Below are 8,154 nucleotides of genomic sequence, written 5' to 3' on the forward strand. Positions count from 1 at the left end.
GCGTATAAAATGAATATTAGTTTTCCAATTAATGAAAACTGTTCATGCTTAAGTTAATAGAAAAGGAGAGGGGAATAATAATTTAATAATTACAACATGATTAGCATGTAACTATTACAACAATCCGTTAGGTGAACACTGACTGAAGTAACTTGTGCTCGGTTAATTGTTGTTATAAACATGTTTCAGATCATTCATTGAGCACTCGCTGATTCAAAAGTGTTAATGCCAAGTACTGAACCAGGCCAATGTTTCCCTCCTGCAATAGATAACGTTCAAGCAACTGTAGACACTGATACATTTAATGTGGGCGTCACCAAAGATGTGCACCTGGAAGTATGCTATGCACATTTATGCATATAAAAGAATTCTAACAGGTCTTGAAAAATAATGATCTTGTAATGGTATCCTCCAGACTGTTAACTGTGATATTTTACAGTAAACAATCATATATATGTATATATAATATTTGCTGATATTTTTTTACCCCTGATACATTAGGTGTGCTTGCATGTGAGGCTCAAAATATTATTATTAATTTTTTGGGAGCCACATAGATCTGCAGAGCTGTACAGTAGGACAAAACAACTAATTACATACTTGAACATGGGAGAAGAGGACAAGCTGGAAGCAAACTAGTGTCAGCCAAGCTTGTGCATAGGAATATAAGCGCAACATACAGGGCATGAGACATAGCAGGAGGAAACATAGAGACCAGGCAGATGGTGACAGACAGGGGACGCAGTTAGATAGGATAGGCATAGGCAGGAAAAGAAGAAGATAGGGAATCCTGCCCTTGTGGGCTTACAGTCTAATTGGTAGGGGCTGACACTAAAGAGGGTGACACAGAGTGGGTGAGTAGGTGTGGAGATAGGGGACCGTAGGGGATAAGTTAGGAGGAGGACTGGTAGGCTTTGATGAAAGTTGAGTTTTTAGGGAGCATTTAAAGCCTTAGCGGCTGTTGGATAGACTGACTAGGCATGAGTTCAATAGGTGAAGAACAGCATGGGAGTATTCTATGAGGCGTGAGTGTGGAGATGCTGGCAGGTAGTGTGGAGGGAGATGAGGTTGGAGAGAAATGGCTGAGGGCATTATAAGTGCTGTAGCGTAGTGTTGTCGAGGGACAGGTGATGTGGGACACTAGTGAGAGGGATGTGTTAAATTTTAGACATACGGAGTTTGAGAAAGTACTGGGAAATCCCTGAGGAGATTGGAGATATACAGCTGAACACACAAGAGTGGAGGAAAGAGGAGAGTTCAGGGGAGGAGAGGTAAATTTGGGTGTCTTCGACATAAAGGTGGTACACTAAGTGAGGAGGTGTACAGAGAGAAGACGAGAGTGCCGAGGACCAACCCTAAAGTGTGCTAGTGTGCCTATTTATTTGTCCACCAAGTTCATTTCATGGTGCAAGCATGCTTTCCGGTGCCTGGTACTGCCACCATAAAAGTGGAAAGCTCTTATTTTGCGAGTTTTGAGGGCCTGCCTAAAATGTGCATAGTGGAAGGCTTGAAAACAGCATGTCAAAGTCCAACTTTCTACCTTTTATATTTTGTTCCTTAAATTACTGCTTACTTTATGTCTTTAGTAAATCGTCAGAGTGCAAAAGTACAACTAAAACAAAAATGAAAGTGCAGGATGGGGGCAAATCTCCATCAGTACAGAGAAGATAGAAAAGTCAAGTCCATATGTGGGAAGAAAAAGCATGTGCACACACTCTCAAAAATGGGAACATCCATCCAAATGTGCCTTCTCCACTTTTTTGGGGTATATTTACTAAGGACAGGACTTATGGTAGCGCTCACCTTTCCTTCTCCGGACAAGCATTTTTCCAGATGCCCCAAACAATCTGAAAGTGGACTCATCAGAGAAAATGATCCTCAGCAGTCCAATCCCCGTACCTTTTGCAGAATATGAGTCTGTCCCTGATGTTTTTCCTGGAGAGAAGTGGCTTCTTTACTGGCCTTCTTGACACCAGGCCATCGTCCAAACGTCTTTGCCTCATTGTGCGTGCATATGCACTCACACCTGCCTGCTGCCATTCCTGAGCGACCGCTGCACTGGTGGTGCCCCGATCTCCCCAGCGGAATCAACTTTAGGCGATGGTCCTGGCGCTTGCTGGACGTTCTTGGGTGCCCTGAAGCCTTCTTCACAACTATTGAACCCCTCTCCTTGAAGTTCTTAATGATCCGATAAATGGTTGATTTAGGTGCAATCTTACTAGCAGCAATATCCTTGCCTATGAAGCCTTTTTTTGTGCAAAGCCATGATATCTGCATCTTTTTCCTTGCAGATAACCATGGTTAACAGAGGAAGAACAATGATTTCAAGCACCACCCTCCTTTTAAAGCTTCCAGTATTTTATTATAACTCAAATCAGCATGACAGAGTGATCTCCAGCCCTGTCCTCGTCAACACTTACCTGTGTTAACAAGAGAATCACTGACCTGATGTCAGCTGGTCCTTTTGCGGCAGGTCTGAAAGGCAGTGGAAATGTTATTTTGGGATAAAGTTCATTGTCATGGCAAAGAGGGACTTTGAAATTAATTTATATTCATCTCATCATTCATCATGACATTCTGGAGTATATGCAAATTGCCAGCATAAAAACTGAGGCAGCAGACTTTGTGAAAACCAATACTTGTGTCATTCTCAAAACTTTTGACTGTATAGAATACATAATACAGTACAAACAGTAGACCAAACAGGGTACAACAGTACAGAGTAAAACAAGTATAACCAAGAACTTCAATAGCTTCAAGCCTAGCAAGTAATGACCTTGATATAGGAGAAAAAATAAATAGTATTGAGACAGAAGCTAAGAGGGCCCTGCTCATATCAGCTTACATACTAAAGGGTTGGGAGACAGACAGCAGGCACAAGAGGAGTCAGTGCAGGGGATCAAGCACAAGAGGATACAGGGAAGTGGGAGATAAGGAGATAATGGATGGAGATGGTTAGGAGGATGGCTGGTAGGCCTTGATGAACAGATGTGTTTTGAGAGCTCATTTGAAGGTGCCAAAATTAGGGGACAGACAGATGGAGGGAGGTCGTTCCAGTGGAGGGCAGCAGCATGTGAGAAGTCTTGAATTCTGGCGTAAGATGAGGTGATTAGTGGGGAGGAGAGGCGACAGTCATTGCCCGAACGCAGGGAGCGGATGGGAGTGTGGATGGAGAGGAGGTTAGAGATATAAGGGACAGTGGAATGGGAGAGGGCTTTGTAAGTGATGGTGAGGAGTTTAAAGAAGACTCACTAAGGGAAAGAGAGCCAGTGTAGGTCTAGGCAGAGAGGGGAGGCAGAGGAAGTGATTCTCGCAGTCGCATTGAGAATAGAGGGGGGGGCGAGATGGGAGTGGGGGAGCCCAATGACTGACGGGACAGGAAATAATGAGAGCGTGGATAATGGTTTTGGCGGTATCCTGAGAGAGGAAGGGCCGGAGGCGGGCAATATTTCATAGTTAGAACAACGGGATTGGGCAAGAGATTAAATGTAGGGGGGCAAAAGAGAGAGAGGAGTCGAAGGTGACACCCAGGCAGCGGAGTTGGGGAACAGGAGATTATTAAATTCAATTCAGTAACTAAATGCAATATGAATTGCATTTAAATTTTTTTTTACCTATATTAGGTCTTGTAATGATATTAATTTTAGCAAACAATGTGTGCCAATAAGAGCATTTTTCAATCACGTACTAGATCACCAATAACAAACTGCACTGTTATGGCTTTAAAAAGTCAAGTGGATTTAATCTCCTTCTTCTATGCAAAGGCTATTACACCAGTGCTTATCTACTCCTCTCCCGAGGAAGCAATCAGTGGTGCTGCAAAACAGGTAGAGCAGGCCTGTCCAACCTGCGGCCCTTCAGGTGTTGTGAAACTACAAGCCCCAGCATGCTTTGCCAGTAGACCAGGGCCGTAACTAGGGCTGTGCGACAGGGGCGACTACCCAGGGCGCAACGCTGAAGGGGGGCGCAATTTAGGAATATTTTAGGTTAATTTGGTTGAAATTGACGGCTATGGGGGCGCCATTTGTCTTTCTCGCCCCGGGCGCTAGCATTCTAAGTTACGGCTCTGCAGTAGACAACCTGTTGATAGCTGGAAGGGCATGCTGGGACTTGTAGTTTCACAACATCTGGAGGGCCGCAGGTTGGACAGGTCTGATGTAGAGGATTTATGGAGGTGTGATGTTTTTAGACTGAGCTCAAAGGTGGTTTGTGGGATTGAATGCTTCAATGTAACAGTGTCTGTTGATGGTTTAGAATCCTGTGGCCATTTCCCACGACATACTATTTCATTCTCACACTATTTGTTTATTGATACTTTCTAACAAACACATTTTAAGTAATGATGGACTTCTGGTCATCAGGGGAATACACATTGCAATAGTTGAGTGAAATTATTTTAAGTATTTCACCATTTGGTAAATAGTTATTCTCCAAGAGCACTAGATATTTTCCTTTGTTCTGATTGGTTGGTGGCATCAAACAAAGTCAAAGAGTGAATAGTAATAGTAGGCTCACATGCATCTTGCTTCTCAGCCTTTGGGCTAAGATCAGGTGTAGATGCCCATGTACGCAGTGGGGCTTAAAGGCACCCCAGATAGGTGATGGGCTGTCACCTGGTCCTCTGACCTGGGGCTGAGGTATTAAAGAAAGCCTGGGATCTGTGTGCTCCCTGAGTGGCGATCTGGAGGTGGCAAAAAATCACTGAGGGAGCAGGGATCCTCATGTAACAAAGTGGGGCATGGTGCACATTTTTCCAAATTATTATTTTCTTTACGACACATCACCTCCTTTGGCCAGGTTCTTATAGCCTAATTTTGAGAGAATTTTTAAAATAGCTTGGTCTTGTGGCTGAGGCCGTAATTATTTAGCACTAATTTATTTATTTTACCTCCCGTCTTGTCACCTTCACTTTTTTTTTCTGTTTTTTATTCACTTGGATCAAAGCTGTGTGGTAGGCACATATGGACTTTGCATACTCATGATCTAGGGGGGAAGGTGTGACACTGAGGCTCCTACTGCCCTGTGTTTCCTGCCTATTTACTCAAGTAAATCACACTTTTATATTTGTACCTAATACTTTGAGCTATTTGTACCCATGTGGAGACAACCTGACACATGTCTCCACAGTAACGCACTATATGGAGAAAAGTATTCGGACACTTGACCATTGCAACAACAGGGACTGTAATGACATTGTATTCAAATACATATACTTTAATATGAAGCTGGTCCCCCTTTTGCAGCGATAACAGCTTCCACTCTTCTTCAAAGGCTTTCCAGGAGAAGTTGGAGTGTTTCTGTGGGAATTTGGGCCCATTCATTCTGTAGACCAGGGGTTGGCAACCTTTTCCTATCGTAGTGCCGGCTAAAATCTAGTCGAGCCCAGGTGTGCCAGTTGTGTGTGTGCGTGTATATATATATATATATATATATATATATATATATATATACATATACACAACATTTTTTTACCATGCAAGTGGTCGTACAATTGGGGGTGTGGCAGTACATCATTGGGGGCATGTCTAGCAGGTGAAAAGCACCAGGCCACCCTCTTACAGAAAAATGCATTACTCACACATGCCCCCTTGCTCAGCAGCTTTGCTCACATATGTCCCCTCTGCCCACATGCTTTAATCACACTTGCCCCCCCTCTGCCCAGCATCTTTAGTGACACATGCCCCTCTCCATCACCTTTCGTCACAAATGCCCCCTCTCCAGCACACTTTCTTCTTACATTATTCTCCACTGCACAGCATGGGAAGATATCCAGCAGCCCGCCGAGTACCATGTGACCACTGCAGTCACATGACCTGGCGTCTGAAGGTACCTGAGCTGAAGGGGATTTAGCCGCTACCTGCACTCAATTTTTTTTTTAAAAAAAGTACTTTTAAAATATTGTTGTTTTTTTTTAAAAGATAGGTCTCCAGAGGGGACTTGGGCCACCAAGCAGGCCCAGGCAATTTGTAGCCGCCCCCTCCCTTCTCGGCGGCTATATATATATAATTATGTCTTATTTTATGAGACTAATATCATATTAACAGTAAGGGACCAGCACAAAAAAACTTTATGCCGCACAGTAGTGCCCCAGTTCACATCATACCTCATAATTGTGCCCCCAATTCATCGTATGCCACATCGTTGTGCCCCCAATTCATACTTTGCCACAGTTGACCGCAGAAACGCATAGTATGCCACCGTTGCCCCAGAAACACATAGTATGCCACAGTTGCCCCCAGAAACACATAGTATGCCACAGTTGCCCCCAGAAATACATAGTATGCCACAGTTGCCCCCAGAAATTCATAGTATGCCACAGTTGCCCCCAGAAATTCATAGTATTTCACAGTTGCCCCCAGAAATACATAGTATGCCACAGTTGCCCCCAGAAATACATAGTATGCCACAGTTGCCCCCAGAAATTCATAGTATGCCACAGTTGCCCCAGAAATTCATAGTATGCCACAGTTGCCCCAGAAATTCATAGTATTTCACAGTTGCCCCCAGAAATTCATAGTATGCCACAGTTGCCCCCAGAAATACATAGTATGCCACGGTAATGCCCCCAGAAATTCATAGTATTTCACAGTTGCCCCCAGAAATACATAGTATGCCACAGTTGCCCCCAGAAATTCATAGTATTTCACAGTTGCCCCAGAAATATATAGTATGCCACAGTTGCCCCCAGAAATACATAATATGCCACAGTTGCCCCCAGAAATTCATAGTATTTCACAGTTGCCCCAGAAATACATAGTATGCCACAGTTGCCCCCAGAAATTCATAGTATGCCACAGTTGCCCCCAGAAATTCATAGTATTTCACAGTAGCCCCCAGAAATTCATAGTATTTCACAGTAGCCCCCAGAAATACATAGTATGCCACAGTAATGCCCCCAGAAATTCATATTATTTCACAGTTGCCCCCAGAAATACATAGTATGCCACAGTTACCCCCAGAAACACATAGTATGCCACAGTTGCCCTCAATACATTTTATGCCACAGTAATGCCCCCTTCTCTTCACACTTCAAAGTGCCTCAAAATATTTTTTAGAAACAGAAAAAATGCCCCCACTGACTCTTATGGCCTCAGAATTGCATAACATATTTTTTTTAGGACACTAATAAACGAATACAAAATTATATAATTTTATACTTACCTCTTCCAGGCGTCCGCAAAGGTGCTCGGGAGGAACTGTGCAGCCGACACTGAACTGCTGCTCAGCTCTTCTCCGGCTGTCATTTTTAATAAATGACAGCCGGAGAAGTGCTGAACTGTTGCGCTTTTAAAAAAACAATTAGTAGGCCTATCATGCTGGAAACCTGGGAAATTGATAAGTATGTCTAGGATCATTGACCATGTGTGAAATCAGGGATTTATTACCACTACAATGGGCCTCTAAATGGTCGAAAATTATGAAAAGGGTTTAATGTCAATACTTACATTCTACTAATGCCTCCACCTCATGGCTATCCTTGCCCGCCACCACCTCTGCCACTTCCTCCAACACGGCCACCTCCTCCTGCACCACCTGCACCTCTTCCTCCTCCTGCACCACCTGCACCTCCTCAGCCACCTCCTCCTCCCCCCTGCACCACCTGCACCTCCTCTTCTGCCACCTCCTACTCCGAGAACTTCTCCAACACCTCCTCCTCCGACACCTTCTCCTCTGACACCTTCTCCTCCGACACCTCTTCTGCCTGTCTTTGTCGTTCATGATTTATACGGTCTGTTTGAATAAATATTACACTTAAGCTTATTGTCAAAAGTTCTACCTGGTTCACAATTATATACATTTAGTCAGATAATAATGTGAGCTGACATTGTTAAACATGCATTTTTCAGCAGAGATAAAGATAATCTTTACTAAAAGGATGTAAACATGACAGACACACCACTTTCACATGGCCTGTAACAATGTTTGTTTTTGGCTTAGGGATGTTGAAATGTCATTATTACTGTATAATTAAGTACTATTTTTATATTTTTTTGGCCATGACAATTAATTAGAACATCTAATTAGTGACAGATTAGGGAGACATATTGCAGGAGTTATTTGTGTAAGGCCTTGTAATATGTGACAATCCGCTTAGGCCAACTGTCAGCGTTGGCCACAAAAATTGTGTGCAACTATATTTGCAATATACTACAT

The sequence above is a fragment of the Mixophyes fleayi genome, chromosome 2 (assembly GCF_038048845.1).
Source record: "Mixophyes fleayi isolate aMixFle1 chromosome 2, aMixFle1.hap1, whole genome shotgun sequence".
Taxonomy (NCBI): Eukaryota; Metazoa; Chordata; class Amphibia; order Anura; family Limnodynastidae; genus Mixophyes; species Mixophyes fleayi.